The following is a 9625-nucleotide window of genomic DNA, read 5'->3' as shown; positions in this document are numbered from 1 at the left end:
TATTTGCCACTGCTGGATAAAATTCCAAGTTTTTACAAATGAACGTAGTGGCCTTTCGAGGAGCTGCAGGAATAAATCAGTATAAACCCCTTGGGCTGCTTTAAAAGAGGATTTGGCTCCTTCCTAGCAGGGTGGGCACCCTTTTAATGCCCACAGTTCTCCCTGGGCATCCCAAGCCTTCCCTGACACTTTCCCTTTGCAGCAGCTGGAGCTGCCAGGATTTTCCCTGTTCCACTGTCCACAGCTCACAGGGTGCTGTAAATTATGGCTAAATAGGGACTGGGAGGCCTCTGGCTCACACCAGGTCATTAAATATTATTAAACATAGCATAACTCCTGGAAAGGCTTATTAGTTTTTAAGGTTGCTCTCCCAGTTTTACTGCTGGCATTTAAAGGGATTTAATGGCAGAGGGATGAGTCTATCCATGTGTGATGCTCCAGGTTTAGGGGTTGCTGCTTTTCCAGGCTCCAGAGATTGCTGGGACCCTCCTGGGCAGGTGGAGAGGTCCTGGGCAGGTGGGATTTGGGGTGTTTGGAGCTGAAGGCAGCACGAGGTTTGTGAGATTTTGGGGGGTTTGTGTTGGTTTCTGGAGCTGCCGAGGAATTTGGTTCTTCCAGTGGGCAGGATGAGGATCAGGACCCCCAGGATCTGCTTCTGAGCCTGCCACCAGCCCTCTGCCCTGTTCTGCAGAGCCAGAGCAGGGTGCCTCGTTCTCCTGGGTTTGGGAATGTTCGGGGTGGGTGCTCTGGGATCAGGGAAAGGCTGATCAGAGAAAGTGCTGCCCCTTTGGTGCCAGCGTGGGACTGACTGCAGCAGGGAACTCCCCGTGCTGCTCCTGACGCTCTCTGGGGCTCATTTTCCATGGATCAGAGCTTATTTTTGGGCAAAGAATGATCCCACCAACTTGAAAAGCTTCCAGGAGAAACTTTGCACAACGTCACAGAGTCCAACTCCATCTCCGTAAGGGGAAGAGCTGCGGGGTCGGCTCTTGCATGGAAAGGACCTTTTGTGGCCCAGCTTTAATTAACAACCTTTTGTGGCCCAGTTTTAATTAATGACCTCTTGTGGCCCAGTTTTAATGGGATCTTCCACCAAGTGATCCTCACCAGAGAGCCATCAAGAGAGGCAGGAGGACTCTGATGGGATCCTCTGTGGGGAAAAGCTGGTTTTGCTTTGTTTCCTGCTCGCTGGGAGGATTTTTCCCCTCCCTTTTTGCATCCCTTTTGCTTTCCCTCTGTCTCCAGCCATCCCTGAGTGCTCCTCTCCTCCCCTGGGAAGAGAAGAGCTCTGCAGGGCTCTGGTTTGGAGGAACATCCCTCCCTCCCCAGCCAAGGCTCCATAGCATTCCCTGGGAATGCTGGCGGGGATGGAGCCATGCCCGGTGCTCCTGCTCCTTCCCCAAGGTCACATTTCCCTCCCAGCCTGAGGCTCAGCCAGGGGAGATGAGGACATCCAGGTCCAGCTTTTCCTCAAGGGCAGTTGGGTTTTATTTATGGACTAAAGCCCATTCCTGGGAGGCTGTGGAGGAAAAGCTCTGGAAAGGAAGATTTCTGTCATATTCACATTGCTTCTAATCCTACTTAGGACTCTTTGAAAAGTTAAAAGGTTGTCTAGGGTGTTCAGGGCATCTGCAGCAATTATAATATTTAAATAATAATTTTTGAAAAGGAATAATTGTATAAGGATATGAACCCTTTGGAGGGGCCTTGCAGCGTTTCCCAAGTTGCAGTTTTCCCAAGCTCGGCTCATCATGGCCGTGTGTGGCACAGGAGCTTCAGGGTGGTGGCAGAAGGGACAGTCGGGGGACAGCTGTCCAGAGGGTGATCAGGCACTGCAGGCCCCTCCCTGCTGCAGCATTCCTGGCTCTGCTGGGTGTTTCCTGGCCCAGCTTGGGGCTTGGAGGACAATCTCCAGCTCTGCTGCTCCTCTCAACCCCAGGCAAAACAAATCCCTGTTTCTTCTCAGCCTGGGGAAGCACCATGTGTGGGCAAAGGGATCTGGAACAGCAGCACAAAGGCCATTCCCTCTGTCCTTGAAGGGATGGGCATTTGGGGGATGCCCATGGGCTCATTCCCTTGCCTGAGGAAAATGTGGGATTCAGCCAGGGCCACGCTCCTACTCCTCTGCTGTTGTCCCAAGGCTGGAGTGCTCCAGGAGCTTCTCCTGCTCCCCAGGGGGATCCATCCCCAGGGAGATCCATCCCCAAAGAGATCCATCCCCAGGAGATCCATCCCCAGGGAGATCCATATATGAGGGGATCCATCCCCAGGGGGATCCATCCCCAAAGGGATCCAGCCCCAAGAGATCCATCCCCAGGGGGATCCATCCCCAAAGAGATCCATCCCCAGGAGATCCATCCCCAGGGAGATCCATCCCCAGGGGGATCCATATCTAAGAGGATCCATCCCCAAAGAGATCCATCCCCAGGGAGATCCATCCCCAAAGAGATCCATCCCCAAAGAGATCCATCCCCAGGAGATCCATCCCCAGGGGGATCCATCCCCAAAGAGATCCATCCCCAGGAGATCCATCCCCAGGGAGATCCATCCCCAAAGAGATCCATCCCCAGGGAGATCCATCCCCAGGGAGATCCATCCCCAGGAGATCCATCCCCAGGGAGATCCATCCCCAGGAGATCCATCCCCAGGGGAATCCATCCCCAGGAGATCCATCCCCAGGGGGATCCATCCCCAGGGGGATCCATATCTAAGAGGATCCATCCCCAGGGGGATCCATCTCCGCAGGGAGATCCTTATGTGAGGGGATCCATCCCCAGGGAGAATCCATCCCCAGGGGGATGCACCTCTTGAGGTTCCAGTGAGATCCCTGCTTTGTCTGGGCAGATCTCAGCCCCTCTCTGTTCTGGGGACAACAATCCTGTGTCCCTCTCTGTCCCAGGACACCCATCCCTGCCCCTCTCTGTCCCAGGACACCCCTCCTGGGGCACTAAAAGGAATCTCTGCCCTTCTTAGGTTTGTTTTTCCCTCTGTCCTTGTCCATCTGCATGTCCCTCTCACCTCCCAAATATCCCCAACTCTTCTGATCCTGGTGTCCAGCTCGCTGCAGAGCTTCAGCCCAAGCCACCGTTGGGTTTTGTCAGGAATGTTCATGTTGGTGGCAGGAAAAATTGCTGAATTCCCCGGGGAAACAATAAAATAATTTTTATATGTATTTTATATCGAGAGAAATAAAATCCCTTGCTGGTCACAAGGCTGTTTTGGGTGAGGGAGTGGGAGCCGGGGCTGGAAACCCCTCAGGATCCCAGATCCAGGCTGGATTTGTTGTTTTCTGAGGCTGACGATGCAGGGAACGATCCTGACTCCAAAAAAAGCCAAAGTACAAACACAAACATCCACCCACGAGGAATCACCATGCCCCTGGGTCACACACGTGTTTTACAGGCATGTGAATAGGTTTGGAGATGTAATTTAGATATAAATTAAATATTTGCATTGTATTATAAAATACCTTAATTCAATATATTAATATTAGCTATAAATACTATATATATAGATTTATAAAAATATATAATATTTACATTATATACATAATATAAATAGTAGAGTATATATATAATAGTTATAAATTATATTATATAATATATAGTATAATTTATAAATATTATACTATAAATATAACATATAACATATAACATATAATATATAACATATAACATATAACATATATAACATATAATATATAGTGTATAATATATAATATATAATATATTATATATAATATATAATATATATTAATAGATTATATTATATTATATTATATTATATTATATTATATTATATTATATTAATATATTATATTAATATATTATATTAATATTATATGTAATATGTAATATGTAGTATGTAATATGTAATATAGAATTAATATATAATATACAATGTATAAATTGTATACTATATATAAAAATAGCATATATTTGATATAAATCAATGTAGATATTATTATACATACCATACATATATTATAATTATTATAATTACTGCTCTATATTGAATTAATAAAATATTAATTATGCAATATTTTAATTTTGTATATTTTTAATATTTTTCTATCCCAGGAAATATTTAAGGCCAGGCTGTACCAGGCTTGGGGCAACATGGGATGGTAAAGAGAGATGAGCTTAAAACCATTCCATGATTCTGTAATTCAATATTAATACATGCATATTCACATAGAATAATATTTAAATATTAATTCATATTTATATAAATATACGTATTTATAGTTACACTGATATATTCCCTAGGAACTTAATCCTATGCAAATATAATTATTTTGCCCCAAACCAGTGTATTTCCATGTTAGTTTATGTTCTCAGCACAGGGACACTGAAATCACGGAATTTTGTGTCTGTATGACAGGAAGATGAGGATGAGCATGTGGAAATCACATGCAAGTTACTGCATAAATCCCTAAATTTGTATAAATACATGGAGATTGTGGAGTTTGTACGTGCAAAGCGTGTGGCTGCAGCAAGGGGGGATAACAGATGGACACAGCACTGGAAAGGAGGGAAATTTCCCAGGAAAACAGCGAATTTCGTAAAAATTCAATTTTTAACAATTTTCCTTCATTGTTTTTTGCCTTGTTGACACCTCGATGCTCCTGTTTTTGTCCCGGTGCTGGCTCGGGAGCAGCGTTCGGTGTCAAACCGTGCCGTGAATTAACGATTTAACAACGATCGAGGGAGCGAATCCCGTGAAAACAAACGGGATTCACCCGACGGGAACGCCGAGCTCGGCGCTTTCGTTTTCTGCTGCATTTCGAGGGGTTTTCCTTCCATTTTCAAGGACTTTTCCTTTGCATTTCAAGGAAAAAGATTCGGATGAAATAAAAACAAAGGAAAATAAAAATTAACATTATTTTAGCCCGATTCAAACCAGTATAAAAACAAATTTTTTTTTGCCGCTGCTGGATAAAATTCTAAGTTTTTATAAATTAAAGTGGTGGCCTTTCAAGGAGCTGCAGGAATAAATCAGTTTAAAGCCCTTGGGCTGCTTTAAAAGAGGATCCGGCTCCCTCCTTGCAGTCAGAAAATTCCACTCCTGGGTAATTTGGGCCCAAAAACTCAATTTTACACCAGGAGGCAGAGGGGGCTCCGTGGGTCCCTTCTCCCAATGCTGCGCTGGATTTTTCCTTTAATAAGGAAAGATTTGTCCTTCATCCCGGTGGGGAATTTCCAGGCTGCTTTGGGAAGTGCTTCAGGATGGCAAGTTCAGCCTTGTTTTCCTTCCAGCTGCTCCAAAAATATTTATTATATTAAAAATAAAGGTGGAAGTGAAGCCTGGAAGCAGCAGTGAGCCGAGCCGGCAGTGGGTGGGATTCAGGAGAGATGCTGGGCTGGGAGTTTATGTTTATTAATGTTTATGCCATTTAATCCCAATAAAAGCTGTGGAACTGGGAGCAAAATTGTTCTTTTGACTCCTAAAAACCTGATAGTGCTTGGAAAATCAGGAAAGCAGCTAGGGATTAAAGGGAATTTATTCCATCTTTGATTGAAGGGAGTTTATTGCAAAATTGCTTTGCTGGGAAGGGGTAGGATTTGAATCCTTTTGAGTTTTTAATTCGAACCTGTTAAGAGATTTAAGTCTCAAATATTGGTGTTAAATTAAGTGGGATCACTTTGGATTTAAGATCTACAGAACCAGGAGCAGGATCCAGTCCCTGGATTAACACGGCAGCTGGAGAAATGGGTGTAAATCAGAGTAATTTGGGAGTTATGTGGATTTATGCTTCCTATGGGATGTACAACAGCCTGGTTTGGAGGCAATAATTCCTAAAGAGTGGGGGGAATTTATTCCCTGAGGGAAATAAATTCCCTGTGGGGCATAAATTAATTTATTCCCATCATTAGTGCAGGGCTGAGCCTCTTGCTCTGGGCTCCATTATTCTGAGTTTCCATGCGATTACCCCTGGGCAGAGTTTATCTGGAAAACGGCTGGAAAATGCTGGAAATGGGGGAAAAATTCAAAAGGGAGGTGATGATTTGGGAGGGCTGGGGGAAATTTAGCTCCTGGCTGTGCAGTGCAAAAGGACTGAAAGAACGCTGTGATCCGGGGAGGGATCGGGGATAAATCGGAGCCGTTCCCAAAATCGGCTTTGTGGGAGCAAACACGTCCAGCTCCAGCTTCCCCTGCTCCTTGGGATCTGTGGATTTGGGGGTTCAGCACCCCCTGATTCCCACCCAGGACCCTCAGGGTGCCTGGGGATGTTCCAGGAGGATTTTCCCCCAACCCCAAGGGTTCATTTCCATCCCGTGCTGTGCCAGGGATGCCGAATCGCTCCAGTGAGGGCCCTGCTCCCAACCCAGCTGCCACCAAGGAAAACCCCAATTCCCCCTGAGATCTGCAAGCAGAGCTGGACAAAGCCCTTCCCCTCCCCGGGGGATTGATGGATTTATTCGTCCCATTCCCTAATGAGCCACTTCCAGATCCCAGTAAATTATACGCACCGGGACGGGCGAAATCTTGCTCCATAAATCAGATCTGAGGCTGCCAAGCTCTGCCTGCATCATTATCCCGGCAAGGTTCGAAGATCCCAGGTATTGCTGCCTCCTTTGCAAGTCCCAATAAATCTGGGAGTAATCACTCCTGACAGAGAGGCAGCAAAAGCACCGGAAAACATTTTCTTCCCTTAAAAAATGTAAGTGGGAAATTTATTGCACGGAAAGAAAAAGTTTTCTCTGGAAAAATCTGTAGCAACACAGCGACGTGAGAAACTTCCCAAGGTCAAGCTGGTGGGATGGCATCAACTTGGGATTCCTGGGATAAATTCGTAGCAACTCCTAAAGATTAAGGAAGATTTTTTTTTTTTCTTGGGGTGAAACAAGAGAAAAGAAATAAAGCCGAGTGTCTCCAAGCGTGTCCCGAAAGGACAGCGGAGCTCTGGAGTCTGCTGCCTTCTGGTTTGTGTTTAGCCCTTGGAAAAAAAAAAAAATCCCCCCCTGCACACCTCCTTTTTCCTAGAGGGAAGATTGATTTTATTAACCGGCCAACACCTGAAAGTAATCGGGGTTTTTTTGGTGGCTGGTGGCGGGGGAAGGAGCCGAGCCGGGGCTCTGCAGGGGCAGGGCTGCCTTTTCCCACTGCTCCTGCTCCCAGGCACACGTGGAATGGAGCTCAGAGGGCTTCTCCAGCGTTGCTTGGTGGGGAGTGCTGGATGTGTCCTCATCCTCATGGTTCCATCATGGAGCCAACACCAGTGGGCAAAACACCCCTCTTTCCAAGGGGAAACTGAGGCACGTGGCTGTGGTAGGGGTGTTAGGGGTTGCAAATAAACCCCAGTTCTCCCTTTGCTGGTTTATTGGTGGATTGGGAATGTTTGGATGGCTTTACACCTGGAGGAACAGGGAGGTGGACCCCAAGGAACCCCTTCAGGCATCCCAGGGATTGTATTCCTCCTTCCCATGTGCTTCCTACTCCTCCCAGCTTTGCTGAGCCTTTGCTTTCCCCACAGGCACATCAGCAGGAGCTCTTGTTTTCCCATAACAGGATTGTCCCCATCAGGACTTGAAGGGATCAGGCTGGTGGTGATGGCTGTACCTGTCAGGATGAATGAGAGGTGACAGCACCGAGAGCACCAAGGGAGCCACACAGAAACCAGATGGGCTCCAGGGGCTGCTCCTTCCCTGCCCCAGAGGCCAGCATGGAGGGGGAGGCCTGGCAGGGTGGGGGAGGACCTGGGAAGAGCAGGAAGGGAAAGGGGAGCTTGGAATGTCCAAGAACTCAGAGGGATGGATGGATGGATGGATGGATGGATGGATGGATGGATGGATGGATGGATGGATGGATGGGGGATGGATGGATGGATGGATGGATGAGGGATGGATGGATGGATGGATGGATGGATGGATGGATGGATGGATGGATGGATGGGGGATGGACACAGGGATGGAGGGATGGATGGATGGATGGATGGATGGACACCCTGGTTCTGTGATTGGAGATGTATGTATGTATGTATGTATGTATGGATGGATGGATGGATGGATGAATGGATGGATGGGGGATGGATGGATGGATGGAAAGAGGAGGATGAAATCTGTGAACAAGACAAGGTTGGGCAAGAGCTGAGCTCGGCAGCATTTCAGCTTTGCTGGGTTGGCAGATGCTTCTGCTCTGGGTTATTTGTCTTTAAGGCCAAGGGGTCCCATGGGACGCACACTGTGTGGAGACCTTGTCCCTCAGGACTCATCAGGCTCAGGAGGCCTTGGTCCTGCAAAGCCAACACTGCTTCAGGCCTTCTCAGGGGGGAAACTGTGCCCAGGCATCTCTGTGTTCCTGGAGGAGCCCCCAAATCCAGTGTGGATCCTCATCCATGTCCATGGATGACCCAAACCAAACCCAGCAGTGCTGGGAGGGACATTGAACAGGTCCAGAGAGCTGAGGGGCCACTCCTGGGGACAATCTGTAACTGCAGTGCCCAAATCCACACTGGGCCATGGTGTGGCTGCTGTGTGCCACCATCCCCATGGATCTGTGGGGACATTTCCCCCCTGGCCTGGCTGCAGGGACAGAGCCAGCATTCCTGACTCCTGGGTTTCTCCACACCTTCTGCCATCAGTGCCTTGTCTCCAATCCTGGTGCCCCTGAGCTCTGTCCCCTCAGTGACCTCCCTGACCCGACCCCGGGGTCTCCTTCGCTTCCTCCTGCTCGGCCAAAGCTGATAAGGGGAACCAGAAACAGCTTTGACCTTTCAACCACAAATCCCCCTGCCAGGAGCCCGGGCTGTTCCGCATCTCAAAGGCTCCTTGATAGGAAACAAAACCCCTCTGCTGCTGAACTTTTAAGGAATTTCACCCCCAAAAACTCTAAAGCACCCAAAAAGGGCCCCCCCCGAGGAGCATGGGGTGGGTTTAACCCTGCTGAGGAGCAGGGCCATGTGCAGGAGGTGCTGATCAGTTTGGAGGGCTGGTCTGGTTCTTCCTTCCCTTTTCTTTCCCTTCTCTCCTTCCCTCTGGGCTGCTGTGCTCCCCCCTGGACACCCTGATGGAGAACAAAGGGTTTTGGGACACCTGGCACCTCCTTTGCTGTTCCCTGAGAGACCTCAATGATGCTGAGGCCTTTACCTCTGCCAGCTCCAGCACTGGGGACAGACAGACAGACAGACAGACAGACAGACAGACAGATCCCTTGGTGTCCCTGTCCAAGGCATAGGGCTGGAGCTGAAACATGAGGGGTCAGAAAATTAACTCAGAGTAGAAATTAATTTTCAGATTTAGATGAAGTGTGCAGTTTTTGTTTAGTCTGTCACTTGCTGTGCTCACAAAGGTGACCCTTAATGTCCCTTCCAACCCAAGCCACTCTGAGATTCTGTAATTTCAGTGGATGCAGAAGTCAGAATTAGATCCAAATCAGAAAGCCTTTCAGTTTTCATCTTTGTAGGAGTTGTAAACACAAATACTTTGCAGCTGAGTTGGTGTTTTTCTTGGATCCGTTTGTATGAACCTCTCTGGTGCTGATCTATGTAAAATTCACATTAATATGTGCAACATTTAGTTTAGAGATTATATTTTTAGGATAATAACCCCTGGGAATGTCCAAGGCCAGGTTGGAGCACCCTGGGGTAGGGAAAATGTCCCTGCCATGGGACACCATGAATTTT

This window comes from Ammospiza nelsoni, chromosome 23 (assembly GCF_027579445.1).
Source record: "Ammospiza nelsoni isolate bAmmNel1 chromosome 23, bAmmNel1.pri, whole genome shotgun sequence".
NCBI classification, from domain to species: Eukaryota; Metazoa; Chordata; class Aves; order Passeriformes; family Passerellidae; genus Ammospiza; species Ammospiza nelsoni.
This window is presented reverse-complemented; position numbering follows the sequence as displayed.